We start from the raw sequence: 14,996 nt of genomic DNA on the forward strand, positions 1-14,996 counted from the left end.
TTCCAATTACAATAAACTGTAGCGAGTAGTTGAAGTTGGCAGCATATCAAATAAATATATGTAATTTAGGTTAGGAATTTCTTTATAAAAGCTATTTGGTATTATTGGAATATCAGAAATAACAATGATAAACTCAGAGATCTAGTTATTGGATTCTTTTGTTTGATCGCAGATGATGGAAGTTCCTTGATAAAATTGGCTGAGTCCATAAAACAGATTTTGTGTTCATTCTGGAATGCTGTTTTTATTCTTTCTTCATGTGTTTTGATAAAGATTTATTTGTGGTACATATGCTTCATATCCCCCAAGGGACTCCATCAATTTTTAAATTTGAAAATAGTCTAAACTGTTCTTTTTTATGGCCAACTAATCACATAGTGAGTAGGCAAGTTATTTCAGGGTCCATATAGAAAAAAGGGAAAGTAAACTTGATAAACTTACATATTGGATAATCCAATTCTCTTGAAAAGGCTAATTAAAATGGCACATGAATTTCACATGAGCCCCAGTGTCATGAGAACAATCTTCCATTTATGCAGTTGACTGCACAAAGGAACAATAAAAAATAAGCAGTTAGAAGGGAGAGTTTGTGTTTTCTGCATTACTTTATATATACATTATCCTATTTATTTATTAATTATTTATTATCATTTATTATTGTTTGTTTCCTATCGTGCCATAAGGCAATTCTTTCATATATTATTATATGTGTTATTCTATATATTGCTTCTTGAGTTAGGAACTTCAGACTTTTATAAAATTTCACATAGCTATTTGATGCTTGAATGAATTAATAAAGTTATTATTTCAGTTATGAAATATTGAAGCATCTTCCTGTTGCTGTTACTGCTGCTGCTGTGTGAAAAGATGACTTTTTGCTCCAAAAATCTAGTTTGATTGATCAATATATTGCAGTTATATTGAACTAGTATAATAGGAGATGCTATTGTCTGCCCTGTCCACAGTTTTATTGTCCTAGGAAAACTGCAGCTAACAAAACAGATATTTAAATAGTTAATGAAAATATACTTCCATATGATTGTTTTAGGTTAACAACCACATAGTGGAAAGTGTCACATAAAAATAAAGTGTTAACCTCCCAATCCTACACATAGAAGTAATACTGATTTGATGGCAGTTACTTTTACCTGCATACTGAAAATGGCAAATAATTGGATAAATAATTGGATAAATAATTACATGTTTTTGGTAAATTAATTTGCTCTTAATATAACTGAAATCATGCAAAATAAAGTGCTTAACAGTAAAGATATGATCTTCAGATCTAACTGCAAATATTCAGATGCCCACTAAATGACAGAAAAAAAAATCAGGAAGTTACCATCTGCTAACACAGTTATCTAACACAGGTAATTCTTGAGTTTCAAATGTAATGGAGCCTGCCAATTACATTCATAATTCAAGGATTTGTAGGAGTAACTTGAGTGTGATCACTCCCTGTTTTCACCCACACATTCACTAATCAAATGCATGGCAGTGGTGGGATTCAATTTTTTTAAAAAATAAAGTTTTATTCAGTTTTAGCAAAACAAATAAAACAACTTATTTGAGTACAGCGTGGTTCCGGGTTATCACATTTCCATACAGACACAATTTCATATGCATATTCATCTTATGTATACAACTTCGTATCTTATTACTCTTTTTCAAACTTCTCACTATTTCTCCCTTTACTTCTCTTAATTTTCTTTTATGGTTATCTCATTTTCTTCTTATTTAATTGTATTTCTTTTACTTAAATTTCTATATCTTTCTATTCATGGTAGTTATACTTTTGTCTGTCTTGTTTACAATTTCATATGTTTTCTTCCAACATTCTTAAGAATGCAACATTTGTAATTTCAGAACTTTATCATTAAACGCTTAATTATATAGTTATATGTAACTTATTTATAGTTATTGTGTAACATCAAATGGGCACTAAGTGGCCTGTGGTAACTCAAGGAGATGTTGAACTTGTAAGCTGGAAAGCTGATAGCCTGCTGAACAAGACCTTGAACACTGTGCAACAGGTTGAGCTCCTATTACTTGCCCCAGCTCCTGCCCACCTAGCAGTTAGAAAGCATGAAAATGAGAGATGATAAATAGGTATCACTTTGAATGGGAGGTATGCATTCCATACACCTCAGCATATGGGTCTATGAGAATTCACCATGGCCAACTTACTGTGGACAACTCACTGCAGGACAACTTGCCACAGCCAATTCAGGGCAGGACAACTTGCTTCAGGACAAAAGTTACACTAATATCAAAGAAATAGTAGAATAGAATCATTGAAGAAAGGATGCAAAAGGAGGGATGCAATGAAATATGAATGGCAAACATTAAAATATTTTTAATTTATTTTAAATAATTAAATAGAATTATTAAATTGTCCAGCAGTGAGTTGTCCCACAATGAGTTGGCCATGGCGAGTTGACCATGGTGAGTTGACTGCAATGAATTTTCTGTGGCAAGTTGTCCGATTCCATCAGCATATAGTCATGCTGGTGACATGATCAGCACATAGTCTTTGGACAACACTGGTGCCCTCAGCTAAGAAACAGAGATGAGCACTGTTCCCAAGAGATGATATGATTAGACAGGCAAAACCTTTATCTTTAATGATCATTTGAAGGATTACAGCTATGTCAGACATATATCCTCAATTTATGATATATCATTATCTCACTGAAACATGGTTTCTGACAAAATGACAGTTTAGTCTTATTCTACAGTATCAAATGCAATTTACTTATTAGATATAGTCATAATGAGCTTCAATTAATACTTAAAAGAAGCATAATTTTAAACTCTATTAGCACAAAGAAACTGACACATATAATGTTATATCCATAGAAGAAAGTTTTACCTTACTTGGTATACTACTGCTGGAGTGTAAATATCCAAGAAATTAGCCAAAACAGCGTATTTTTCAAGTAACTATGAATTATGTTGAATCTTTGAATAATGCAAGATTTAGCTCACATACAACTTAATGAGAATGGGAAGTGATTTGAAGCCCCAGTACTATTTTTAATTAAAACATGTTGTTATTATGATTGGTCATACAGTCATTCAAATGTTTAGACTCAATTTATCATTTTTATCCACTTATCTAAACCTTCCCAAGGAAGCAGTTGTTGTTGTTTATTGTGTTAAAAAGGTATCACTGAAGCATATAAGCTTGCCCAAGTAAAACTGCCTTCTGCTGACTGATGGTATTTATGGTGATGGTACTCCAGATGTTTTGGGATCATTTGCAAGGGGCTTTTACTACTACTGGTACTATTTTTGCTTTCTTTTGCCACTGTTATTTTACTTCTATTTGGAGGTCTTTGTATTTTATAAATTTCTACAAGTCTTTCTCTTCTCTTCTGCTGTCTCAGATTACTGCAATGTTCACTATCCAGACTTTTTTGTCTTTCTTATCAACAATTGTTAGGTCTGAGCTCTTGCGTGACAGATGCTTGTCTGTTTGAATTCAAAAATCCCAGAACACTTTAGCTTTTTCATTTTCTTTTGCCTTATCTATTTTGTGTCCCACCATGTTCAATCATTGTTGTTATTTGATTCCATATTTTGAGATTTTATTGTTGTGGATATAGACTTTCTGTTTCCCTACTCTTGAAAAACAATTTGAAAATATTCTATTCTTGTAAAGAAACAGAGAATACTATATAAACTGGTGTGTTTAATCTCACCAATATATTTGTACATAACTTCTCATTAACTTCTAAAGAATACCACCTATTATAACTTATACAATTATTGTTTCTTTTTATTCAATGGAGAAAAGCTTCATAACATATCTCTAAAACTAACCAGTGTTATATGTTACATTTCCCTTATGTTTTGTGTCAGTAATATTAGCTATAAAAAGCTTTATTCTTGAATAGATAGCTTGTGACAAGTACTTAAAGGAATTTATCCATTCTATTAGTAATTAGAGGATTTTAAACAGTTTTGTACCAAGTATGAAATTTAACTGGAAAGAAGTAATTTGCAATATTATAAGATAATGTTAAAGAGCATTTAGTAATTATATGTGTTTTAAGACATGCTGATTGATACTGCCAATTTTCACTTGAGAGAAGAGTGGTGTTATTGGGACACATGGCAGAGGTGAACACTTAGAATCTCAGATTTCTGACCCACAGATTATAATTTGAAATAATTTGAAAATGCACATATTCATAACACTTTGTAAAATGTGTATGTAATTTTCCCTTTAAAAACTCATGTTTTTCAGTGTTAGACAATGTGATGACATTGCATTATTGGGCAAATACTTTCTATGAGCCTCTCTTATGGAGTTATAACCCATGTACTGTTGGCTAGTGTTGTAGTTGAGTAATGAGAGGCTGAACCAGGGCATGGATGCAACAATACTTTATTTAGGAAATAAAGGACTGAACGTGCTTGCCAAGCCTGGAACTGGCTCGCAGCGATCAGCAACTGGTCGAACCCCGCAGCCTGCTTTTATAGCCTGCTGCTGGGGGGAAACCAGCCAATGAGGGACAACAAACGCCCCCGCAGCGTGAGCGGACCTGAGTGGGAACTTTTGCAAGTTCCAGGGACATAACACCCCTTCCCCCCAGATGCGAACACGCATAGTCATTTAAATAGGCGGGTGGTCTGTGCTGGTGCCCTGAACGGCGCAATTCAGGTGGGTTGTCGAGTAACTCGGAGTCTGTGGTGGCTGGTTGGACCGGTGGGACATCGCGAACTTGCTCATCGGTCTGTGTTGGCTCGGGAGTCGTAGAGCTGGTCGATGGAGATGCGTCTTCGTCTGCTGATTTGGGTTGGTCGGTCAAAAGACGGTCACGGTCCAAGTCTGGACTCCCCGGCTCGGCTGGAGGTGGTGTCGGGTCACCGGTGCTGGCGTTGATGTGTGGTTGATGCATCGGGCTTGGACTGATCTGCGCCCAAGCGTCAAAGTTGGTGTAGGTACCGTGGCGCCTCCGTAGCTGGTCCAGGTGCCTTTTCCAGATGCGGCCATCCTCCAGTCTGACTCGGTACGACCTGGGGCCGGTGATGGTCACGACCTCTCCTGGGATCCATAAGGGGTCTCCAGCGTAGTTCCTCGCGAACACAGGTTCCTGTAAGACAAAATGTCTAACCCCCGACGTTGAGGCGAGGGGGGAGTCAGGGCAGTAATTAGGGTGAAGCCTGTCCAGCACTGTTCGCAGGCGTCTACCCATCAGGAGTTCAGCCGGTGATTTATTGGTGACTGTGCATGGGGTTGAGTGCTGGCTCAGCAAGAAACGGGATAGTCTGTGGTGCCAGTCCTCCTTGCTGAACCTTGCTAATGCTTCTTTAGTGGTCCTAACGGCTCTCTCTGCCAACCCATTGCTGGCAGGATGAAAGGGAGCCGTGAAGATGTGGCGGATGCCCAGGTTAGCAGCGAAACGACTGAACTCGGCTGAGGCAAACTGGGGGCCATTGTCGGAAACAATAGAGTCCGGTAACCCGTGTGTTACGAACAGGCGGGTCAACACCTTGGTAACTGCTTGTGTGGTGGTCATAGATAGTTGGGCCACATCAATCCACTTTGAGTAAGAATCCACGACCACCAAAAACATTTTGCCGTGAATCGGGCCCGCCAAGTCAATGTGGATCCTGGACCAAGGTGCGCTGGCGCTTTCCCACTTTGTGGGGGAGGTGATTGGAGGGGATGGTCATGATTCTTGGCAGGGATGGCAAGAGCTTACCCATCTGATGATGTCATCGTCGAGGCCTGGCCACCAGACGTAGCTGCGTGCCAACGCCTTCATCCTGACGATGCCAGGGTGGCCCTCGTGTAATGCCTCCAAGACTCGGGTGCGTAGTGAGGTCGGGATGACCACCCGGGTGCCCCACAGTAAACAGCCCTGCAAGCTCGACAACTCCTGTTGACGGGTCTTAAAAGGCGTGAATTTGGTTTCAATATTATTTCCCGGCCACCCCCTCCCCACCCAGTCCAGTACCTGGGCGATCGTTTTGTCTGCCTTGGATTTGGAGGCGATGTCAAGGGCAGTGATGGGCAGGTCGAGCTGGGTGACCTCGAAGATGGCGTGGACCGGGGCTGGGTCTTCAGCTGGAGCAGGCAGGGGGCAGCGGCTGAGGGCGTCTGCGTGGGATAATGTTTTCCCTGGACGATGTATGAGTTTATACGAGTACGCTGCTAGGAAAAGGGTCCACCTCGTCATCCTGGGAGACAGCACTTGGGGAGTCTGTTTGTCTCCTGCTAGGAGACCCAGGAGAGGCTTGTGATCCATGACTAGCTCGAAAAAGTGGCCAAAAAGAAATTCATGAAATTTCTTCACTGCTGCGACAGCTGCTAAAGCTTCCTTGTCAATTTGACTGTAATTGCGCTCTGTGGTAGAGAGCGTCCTGGAAAAGAAAGCAATGGGAACCTCGGAGCCATTGGGGAGCCTGTGGCTTAACACTGCCCCAATTCCAAAAGGGGATGCGTCAGCTGCCAGTACTAATGGAAGGTTGGGGTCAAATTGAATAAGGACTGCCTCTGAAGTGAGTAGTGACTTGACTGCGTGAAAAGCGGTGTCTTACTTGTGTCCCCAGTGCCAAGATGATTTTTTATCCAAAAGTCTGTGCAGGGGTTCTGCCACTGATGCCTTGTGGGGCAGGAATGATGCGTAAAAATTCAATAATCCCAAAAAGGCCTGCAGTTCTGCTTTGGAGGTTGGTGTGGGTGCCTCGTGAATTGCCTTAACCTTGGACTCCAGGGGGTGAATGCCTGAGGCGTCAATTTTATAACCCAGAAAGTCCACCTGTCTAGTGGCAATGGCGCATTTTTCCCTTTTTAACTTGAGGCCATGCTGTCTGAACCTCTCTAGCACTGCTCGAACTCTCTGAAAGAGTTGGGGTCTGTCCCTGGCCAAGACCAAAATGTCATCGAAGTAGGGTACTACCCCAGGGAGGCCCTGCAATATCCGCTCCATAAGGGATTGGAAAATGCCTGGAGCAACACTTACGCCAAATTGGAGACGCTTGCATCGGAAGGCACCCCTGTGGGTGACAATTGTTTGAAGTTCGGCTGTTTGATTGTCAACAGGGAACTGTTGATACGCTTGAGACATGTCCAATTTGGCAAAAATGTTGCCAGGTTCAAAAGTGTGTAAAAGATGTTGGATGACGGGTACTGGGTAAGCGCTAACTTGTAAAAAGCGGTTAATTGTGGTTTTGTAGTCCGAGCAAATTCTCAGGCTACCGTCTTTTTTGAGGGGTGTGACAATGGGCGTCTCCCATTTGGCGAAATCTGTTGGCTCAATGACCCCTTGTTTTAATAATTTATCCAGTTCTGCATCTAATTTAGGCCGAATAGCGAATGGAACTCTACGAGGTTTCAACCGGATTGGGACTGCTTGGGGGTCGACTGAGAATGAGATAGGGGTACCGTTATAACACCCCAGCTCATTGCTGAATACGTCTGAGTAGTCAGCGAATAAGGAGTCAGTGTCAGAGATTGAGACCGCATGGACTCCTGTTAACCCTAGGCCGAGGTGGGGGAACCAATCAAGTCCCAAAAGTGTAGGGAGGTTGCCGCTAACTACCACTAGAGGTAGGTGGCCTTTGAAAGTTTTAAAATTAACAAGAAACTTGCCTCTGCCGATTACAGGAATGATCTTCCCCTGGTAGTCCTTCAGGCTAAGCTGGCACTTCTGGAGCCGGTTTCTGGATAGGCTGGGCTGTAGTTTCTTGAGGGTGCTCCAAGAGATAATTGAGAGTGCTGACCCCGTGTCAACCTCCATGCGGCAAGGTTTACCTTCTAATAAAACGGAGAGAGAGATTTTACTAATGGTATGGCAAGCGTGCTTAGCATGCTGGCGGGTGCGACAGTTCAATACTTGCCTTTGGGGTCCAGAATGTGAAAAGGAAGGGACCTTTTGTGCCGAGTTGTGAGCGGCTTGAGAGACTCTGGCGATGTGCCCCTTTTTGTGACAATTGTTGCAGGTGGCTCCCTTGAATTTGCAGGTGGTCCTCAGGTGAGATCCACCACAGGATAGGCACAGGGTGATGTGCTTTGATGGACTGGTGCTTTCTTGCTTGGCTCCTACCTGCGGGTGTCTGGTGTGGGCGAGGCGGTGGATGTCGGCCGCATCATTGGGGTCCTCCTCGATGACCACCTCTTCAGAGTGGACGGAAACTGCAATTTGTTTGGAGACAGGACCTTGGATCTCGGTGGCTAAGTGTGCTGCCAGCTCCGCTGCCAGAGCTTCCTCGACGGCTTGAGCGAGGTTGAGATCCTTCCTAGCGAGTAGGCGCCTTTGGAGGTGAAGATCCTTGACCACACAGACTAGCTGATCTAGGAGCATGTCATCCAGGTAGCTCCCAAACCCACAATGGAGTGCTGCAGTCCTGAGGGCAGCCATGTACTGGTTGATAGTTTCTTTGTCTGATTGCTTCCTCATATGGAAGGTGAACCGTCTGGCAATCTGTGAGGGTCTAGGAGAATAGTGGTTAGTAAGGATTTCTAACAGTTCTGTCCAGGGGACGTTTTTTAACTCACATGGAGCCACGAGTGCTGTGGCAGTATCAAAGACGATGGCTCCGCAGTAGATCAGGAAATATGATTTTTCTCGGTGCTCCCCTGCATCAGCCAGCCCAATGGCGTCGATGTAATGGTTAAAGCGATTCTTGTATGACTCCCATTTCTCCTCATCCGGCTTGAACGATGGGAAGACTGGGTTGGAATTCATGTTGAGAATCTAGTGGCTAGCTGCTTTGGAATCTCTCTGGGACAACGATGGAGGCAAGAAAAAAAAACTCTTGTGCCTAGGCAGGCAAGTGATTACAGCTCTGGGGGGGGCTCCGCGCCTCCCGCTCTCTCTCTGGGTTTACACGCGGTAAGTGGCAATGGCTGTTTGGCAGCGCTTTGAATTTGGCGCCTGCGTTAGGCGTTAGTGATTTCAAAAGAACACAGCACTGCGCTGTGTTCTGTATAGAAATTCAAACGACAGCCGTTTGAATCTCGCGCCCTTTTGTTTTGAGCGGCTGCGGCTCGCAGCGCTACACTTTCCCTGTAGCTGGCTAACTAGTGGCTACAGACGCTTTCTCACTCTCACTTGTTCGCTGACCGCTCTCTCTGGCTGCGGATCAGCGTTCGCTCTCGCTGCCTGCTGATCGTTCTCTCTGGCTGTGGATCAGCGGCTAGTGATTCAGCGGTTGCATTTTGCCTCTGGTAGCCATCCCACCTTCGTCGCCAGTGTTGTAGTTGAGTAATGAGAGGCTGAACCAGGGCATGGATGCAACAATACTTTATTTAGGAAATAAAGGACTGAACGTGCTTGCCAAGCCTGGAACTGGCTCGCAGCGATCAGCAACTGGTCGAACCCCGCAGCCTGCTTTTATAGCCGGCTGCTGGGGGGAAACCAGCCAATGAGGGACAACAAACGCCCCCACAGCGTGAGCGGACCTGAGTGGGAACTTTTGCAAGTTCCAGGGACATAACAGCTAGGAGCCAGCTTAATGTTGTGTAAAAATAATAGGTATAATCTTATCTTTTTAGAACATCAAAAGCGTAGAGATTGTTGCTGGCTTGCTTATGTATAGAGGGTGGGAGACTCTCTAATTCACCATAACTGTTTTTCAAAATTGGGCTTTCAGAATACTAAATGGTGACCCAAGAACACAGGGCAAAATAAATTATCATTTCAATTCCTCATGGTAGTAGAACAAGTAGCAATTTAGTGCTTTTTGTCCTTCCCAGCTGAGCAACTTTAAGCCAACTATTCTCAGGACTTAATTAAAAGTGACAGCAGAGATTTGTAATCAATATTTTCTGAAGTTTTTATTTTCTTTCAAGTCAGTTGGGTTGGATTATTAATTTGATCAGGAATTGGGTACAGGAGGAGGAGGAGGAGGAGGAGGAGGAGGAGGAGGAGGAGGAGGAGGAGGAGGAGGAGGAGGAGGATATATTTAACTTTTTCCAGTGATGGGTGTTCCTGATCTCAACTTATGCTTTGGAGCTGCAGTCATCTGTGAAGTTGACAAACAGAGAAAAATGTGGATGTTGCTGTATTTAGAACGTTATCTGAAATACCAAATGCTATTAGAAAGCAATAATCAGCATCATGAATCATGCCTTGCTTTCACTTCAATGCTCAAGTTGACGAGCAATGTGTGAATGTGTCTGAATGGTCAAACAATTGGTAACTCCAAATCTTGACCAACAAATGCTCTGTCCTACACATTGGTAAAAAAAAATCAGTACACCAAATACAAATTAGGCAGATATGACCTCATTGATGACCCTCACTCTGTCAAAAACCTGGGAGTACTCATATCTAATGGCCTAAGCATCAGAGCTCACTGTAACAGCACTGCCAAAAAGGCATTAAGAGTTGTAAATCTAATCTTACAAAGCTTCTCCTCTGGAAATATTGAACTGCTAACTAGGGCATACAAAACTTTTGCTAGACCAATACTTGAATACAGCTCATCTGTCTGGAAACCACACTGTATATCGGACATTAATACAATTGAGCGAGTCCAGAAATATTTCACAAGAAGAGTTCTACACTCCTCTGCTCGCAACAGAATACCCTATATCACCAGACTTGAAATTTTGGGCTTGGACAATCTTGAACTACGTCGCTTACGGTTGGACTTAAGTGTAGTACACAAAATTATCTGCTACAATGTCCTACCAGTCAATGACTACTTCAGCTTTAACCGCAACAATACAAGAGCACACAACAGATACAAACTCAATGTTAATTGCTCTAAACTTGATTGCAGAAAGTACAGCTTCAGCAACAGAGTGGTCAGTGCCTGGAATGCACTACCTGACTCTATAATTACATCCTCAAACCCCTACTCCTTTAACTTCAAACTGTCCACTATTGACCTCAACCCATTCCTAAGAGGTCTGTAAGGGGCGTGCATAAGTGCACCATCATGCCTCCCATCCCTGTTCTATTGTCCCCATTTAATTGTATCTATTTTCTGTATTCTTACTCATGTTTATACTTATACCTATTATTTTGTAAGCAATTGACAAATCAAATGACTAAATAAATAAAATTAAATTTCATGTGTTTATGTTCACGAACATCAATGTTTTGGAAATTATTTAGGTGATGTTTAGCTAGCAAACCTTTTTAAAGCAGAAGATCCAAAGCCATCACTTAACAGCAACAATAATAATGATGATTTCAGATGATTATAATAACCATTGGATACTACATAAGTCTGTGTGTTCCTTATTCCACTGATTTATTTACATCACCATTTCCTGTATTTAAAGAAAGATTATATATATATTTCCAAATAGTTTATCCTCTTCATGATAGTAAAATAATGCTCTGAAGCAGGTTGTTTTTTGTCTAATTTTTGTTTTTTAAGTGGTGGTGGTGGTATGTTAATTTTGAGATAATTGTCTTTTCAAAGGCATAATATATGTGCCATTTTCTCTCACAAGAAAACTGAAGTAATAAACCATTTCAAACTGTTTGCCTGTTTGTTATTGTTTATTTAACAGTGCTTTTATTCATCTCGATGTGACCAATTCCAGGCAGAGTACATAAATTGTACATATATTATATAATGTAAGAATCCAAAGCATTCAAGCATTTACAGAACTACCTTATAACATAGAAAAGCAAAAATGTCTGGCTAGAAAATTTTGGAAGTTGAAGGTCTCAAAAACTGTGAAGGTTGAGAACCATTGATCTAAGTCTTAATAATCTAGTGCCAAACTTTCTATAGCATTTTAGGACAAAATTAACACTTGACTTGGACCTTGAAGCTAGTAAAACACACACAGAAAGACACAGACAATTTGGTATCACATATTTCATCAGGACCTGGATAGCAGATGTTCCGCATAAGTGTGATACAACAATCTAGCCTAGGTAAGATTTTTTTTTCTTTTTATGAATCTGAATCCCTTAGTTTGGGATGGAGTCAAATTAACTGAATGGAGCTGAGCAGTTACTGTCTGAATGCCCTTCCTGATGCCTACTGCATGTGGAGTTCATAGCAGATATTTTCTCTTTGCACTCTGCCTGGGGTTGAAATCTCAACCTTCTGAGTAGGAGGCAAACCTAGGTATATGATTAAAGTACAGATAAGCTTAGCAAGTTCTAGCTTTGCTAAACAACTTGCCAACAGTTATGCTAAACTGCTAAATGATATTCCTAGACATAAGCTTTGTGCCACTTCATTATTTTCTCAAAACCATGTTGATTGTGACTTGGGACAAGTTTACATTAGGGTGTCAAGATTGTAGTTTGCTCTTTTTCAAAAAGTTTGATGGGTTATATCTGTTTCAATTCATCATGTGTGTTCTGACCCAACCAGGTTCCCAAAGAGCAAACATAGACAAAGGCAGCAGCCCCCACCTTTTAAGGTTTAATAACGAATTCTGTTCTGAAGGCTGCTTTCCACTAATTAGCTCTGACAAGAAAGAGCCTTGCCAAGTTGTTTGTCAAGGCTGCCAAAAAAACCAGAGATAAAAACTAATTTACAAAATTTTCCAAACACGAACTAAGATGTCCACCAGTTGAGTTTAAGAGCTTCTTTGCTGTCTGCAAATAACACTTTTCCAAACCTGGCTTTTATTCTCTTGAGGGAGGGGCCATTACCTTGCAGCCTTATTCCCAGGTCGCCTGTGCTGCTGTAATTGTTCTTTCCTCCAAGTAATCCTTTATGCACATGCACTTGGCACAGGCTCCTCAAGAACCTCCTTGTCACTGCTGCCAGCCCCCACAATCTCTGAAGGCAACAGTCCACTCCCTGATGGTCTTGGCCCCTCATCAGAGTCATCGCTCTCCTCAGCCATCTGCACCTGCTGCTGGCTAATCATAACAATGCGTAACCAAGAAATTCTGATTTTATCTGGAATACAGTTGCACACTTACCACTTCTTAAGTGTTTTGTTGCCATTTAATTTGAAATGTGTTGTGTCTGTATGTCTTCCTGCATTACAACTCAGGAGCTCTTTTAGTAAAAAGTTGAGATATTATTTTAAAAAAGCATACATAAACAACAAGATTCTTTCCACTTTTTTAGTGATCTTGAATAACTGGAGCTTGGCCAAATATAGCTGTCTTTCCAGACTTCATGTAATGAATAAAGATAAAACAGTATTATTTGTTGGTTGGTTGGTTGGTTGGTTTAATAAGCCACCCATCTCACTATCTAAAGTGACTCTGGAGATTTATTATAATAGCCAACTTCTACTCTTGTGGCATCCACAAGACCCTATGGCACCAAAATAATATCCCAGGCTACATCATCATGGCAATGCCACCATTACTTATTTCTATCCCTACACTTAATGTCACTCACAACAGTTATTTGAGATAGCAGTACACAAACACCCTTCTTTGGTTTTCACTTATTCCCCTCACATGTCCATAGCCTATTAAGCCAGTTTGTTTTTTATTATTGTTAGTACTTATTTTGGGCTTGGAGGAGTCTCTTAGAAGAGTAAGCCTATGATATTGTCAAACTTAGAGATCATTAATAAAATATAGTGTTTAAATAGTTAAATCTTCAACTCCAAAATTGCAATTTTCTTTGAATTAACTCCAACCTGTGATGTGTGTACAGATAAGGTAACCTACTACCTTGTTTTTCTTATTTAGCTTGGAAATCCCCAAATGATTATTTTCAGGCAATTAACATTTCCTAAAATTATAAGAGTGTGAATCTCCATTGTGAAAATAGGCGTTTGAAACTATATTTTTGTTCATAATATGTTGTGGCAGTTCAAGAAAAATCCAAGGCTTACGATTTATAGTCATGCTGGAACTAAGACTTCTAAACAAAGTTCCAGTTTTTAATAATCTGGCAGCTTTTCAATATTTTGCCTGAGAAATCAAATTTAACTTTTAGTTAATTGTTTACAATTAACAGATTTACAAAGATCCATGACTGTGTGTGATATGGGAAAAGGTGGACTTTCTGTTACAATTCTTTCAATTTATAATTCAGTTAACATATGGTGCATTACTGACAACAGTGAAGAAGAAATAGCTCAATTTAACTCTTTCTTTAATTAACCTGAAAAAAAATTAATGGCATTAGAGACCTTCAAAGGCCATTGCTATAATTGGTGAGCCTTTAAGCATCATCAAAGCAGAGAATATATAACACTAAAAATAGGCAATGGGGGATAAGATGAATGTATCCTACTTCATAAAGATTGATGCAGACTTAGAATTAATTGTGATAATTTAAAGCGAAATAATATACATTGTACCAGAGGGATGGAGCTTGCAACCAATGGAACATATGCCAGCTCAATTTGCTCTCCAGAAATAAGATTTCAAAGGATTTGTGTTTAATGCATTCACAGGTACATAATATATTAGGAAGATTTATCTGTTCTGCCCGAAGAAGATAAAACCTTGAAAAATACAGGAAGATCTCACTGTAGGTTTATTATCATTGATGCCCCTTCATGATGTCAGGACTCAGGTATATCAGATTTAAATTGTAATAGGAAGTTCAATGTTTATAGGATGGTGGAAAATATGCTTTCTTTACACTATAAGATGGAGATTTTTGTCTTTTTCACTATCCATTGAGATTCATTGTACTCCCTCATGGAAATCTTGTTAGTAGATCTACAGTATGTGTAATATGGGGTGGGGGAATAAAGAAATAAGATGACAGTATACATCTGGATACCAATATTTATCATCATGTACAGGTTATACATCACTATCAAATTGCAGGATGTTGATTTGATGAAACGAACACATTCCAAAAGTTATTCAGTGCAATTCCATCAAATATCACACTCAAGGATTTCAGTACATAAAAACATTTGGAGAGGGAGTTATCAAGTTGTCAATTGAATTTTATAACTATTGGGATCCGCCATTCGATTTGCATTTTAATGATTTATAGGGATGAGTTTAAGTTGAATACATATAAATCGGAATGTGTATGTGTGTCTATGTGTGTGTAATGTAAAGGTTCCCCTCACATATATGTGCAACTTGTTTCCAGCTCATCTCCATTACAAAGCCAAAGAGCCA

At 40.5% G+C, this 14,996-nt stretch overlaps 1 pseudogene; it reads right to left on the reverse strand.

Moving 5' to 3' along the window:
- LOC148126825 (uncharacterized) overlaps window positions 1–4,907 on the reverse strand; it is a 72,979-nt pseudogene extending 68,072 nt beyond the window's left edge.
- Window positions 4,908–14,996: the final 10,089 nt, after the last annotated feature.

The sequence above is a fragment of the Pseudonaja textilis genome, chromosome 2 (assembly GCF_049901715.1).
Source record: "Pseudonaja textilis isolate UNSWEBS1 chromosome 2, rPseTex1.2, whole genome shotgun sequence".
NCBI classification, from domain to species: Eukaryota; Metazoa; Chordata; class Lepidosauria; order Squamata; family Elapidae; genus Pseudonaja; species Pseudonaja textilis.